The sequence below is a fragment of the Dermacentor silvarum genome, unplaced genomic scaffold (genome assembly GCF_013339745.2).
Source record: "Dermacentor silvarum isolate Dsil-2018 unplaced genomic scaffold, BIME_Dsil_1.4 Seq6009, whole genome shotgun sequence".
Classification (NCBI taxonomy): domain Eukaryota; kingdom Metazoa; phylum Arthropoda; class Arachnida; order Ixodida; family Ixodidae; genus Dermacentor; species Dermacentor silvarum.
In genome coordinates this window covers 14,272-16,182 of record NW_023606499.1, presented here as the reverse complement: position 1 = coordinate 16,182, position 1,911 = coordinate 14,272, and the positions used below count along the sequence as shown (strand labels likewise).

General features: G+C 48.0%; 1 long non-coding RNA gene across 1 annotated transcript; it reads right to left on the bottom strand.

Annotated features, from left to right (window-relative positions):
- Positions 1–214: 214 nt before the first annotated feature.
- LOC125941906 (uncharacterized) lies at positions 215–1,618 on the bottom strand. Its single transcript, XR_007464677.1, has 2 exons — positions 1,222–1,618; positions 215–348 (listed from the first exon to the last, which is right to left on the bottom strand). It is a non-coding gene; the product is annotated as an uncharacterized LOC125941906 (long non-coding RNA).
- Between the last annotated feature and the right edge of the window lie 293 nt (positions 1,619–1,911).

Genomic DNA, 1,911 nt, shown 5'->3' with positions numbered 1-1,911 from the left:
CATCCTCCGGTTTCGGTTTTGGGCGCGCGTATTTTGAACGCAAGCTAGCACGCCGGCTGCGACCCCCCCCCCCCCCTTTTTCCGTTTCTTTTTTTTTTTTTTTTTTGCTCTGCGTGCAGAATCGGTTTATTATTTAGTAAAATGATTGCGAACGATCTCGTAAAGTCCCATCGAATCTGTGCCACGTGCAATTTCACAAAGTAGACGCAAGACCTTTTGTGCAATGAGGAAATATTTATTTTGCTCTATATAAAAGCTCGTTCCGCGCTTTTTGCGCGTTCATCCAACGTTGTGACCCCAGCAGGTAAGGCAGTAGTTCCTGTACGAAGCTCCACCGGACGGCACCAGCTGAAAAAAAAAAAGTAAATTACAAGCATGTTACATTTGCAAGCACGTAACAGCATGTTACAAGCATGAGTCATTTCCTGCACTATGGCATTATTTCCTGCACTTTGGCACCACAAATACACGGGCGACTTCGCGTTTTCAAAACTTGGCCTCAGGTTATGCGACGGTACGTGACATACACAGAGACGGACGCAACAGGCACTCAAGACAAATGCGTGGGTGCAAAGCCTGTTTTCAGTCCTTTAGAAGACGGAATTTTCGAATTACAAGTGTGATATGTTCCTCGGCGTTATCTTTCGCGCGTTCTGCCGGCGCCAGCAGCACACTCCCATGTTATCACTCTTGGCAATCGCCCATCGCGTTTTCAACAGGCGTGAGTACCGAAAGAAGGTATATGTTGTTGCGGGACCACAAAAAACGTCACAAACATGACCCTCTGTAAGATTCATTACACGCCAAACTAACTTTATCACCACGGCCGAGCTGCTTATCGCTAACTGCGTCACAGCGCGCTGTGCGGCCAGCGTGCCTCAAAAGTACCCCAGAAAGTAACGAAATTACTCTTCAGTAATGTCTGGCGTCAGAGAAAGCGGCACAAACTTGTCCTAGTAAGATGCACTACACTGCGCACTACGACCGAGTTGGTTCTCGCTAACTGCGTCACAGCACGCTGCGCGGCCAGTGTGCCTCAACAGAACCGAAATAAGTTACAATAATCCCCTAGGAAGCTTCGGAAACATGTCCCAGCACGATTCATTAATTCAAATTAACTGCGCCAGGATGGCCGAGCTGTTTTTCGCTAACTGCGTCTTAAGTCTCGGTCCCGTGCCGTAAGCCTAAATGCGTCGTAGACTGTGAAACCAAATTTCTCACCTTGCCGTAATCCAATAGTGCAGTGGTGCCTTGTCCCAGTGCAGAAGGAACGCAAGAATACGCCGAGAGCCCAATAAACCAGGTTACATTTAAAAAAGAAAAAAAGGAGACAGACGGGTCACCGCGCGCGAGCGCTCAAACGCGCGCGCAGCCATCCTCGCTGGCTTCGGGGGCGTGTCTGGCGGATGACGCATGTATCTGGCGCGTCATTGACCTGTGGCTAGTTTAAGGCAAGGAAAATAAGTCGCAAAGCTTAAGTTCATTTATACGCAAAACGTTTTAGTTTTCGCGGCAAAGAATTTAAAAAATAAATCAATGCCTGTTAACTTAAGTTCACTTTCTTTTTTTTTTCGATGCTCGCGGCAGCTAACGTTCGGTGTCAAAAGTATAGCGTGACGTATGATGACGTGTTTCCTGTTGCCAGTTTTTGCCGAGTGTCCCCTCTTGTTGAATTTCTTTCTCTATGGCCGACTGTTCTAGTGGCGCTGCCGCCGCCGACGCAAATAAAGCCCCTTGATCAAGGGACTTTACGACGCAAACTGATCGGCGCGCCGCCGCCGCCGCCGACGTTTTCTCTCGGCGCGATCGGCGCGCCATTTAAGTAGGAATAAAGATTTTTTTAAAAAGTAAACCCAGCTTCGTTTGAGATTTCTGTTGTCTTGTTTAATTCTTTTCCCTGTCTCAGGCATA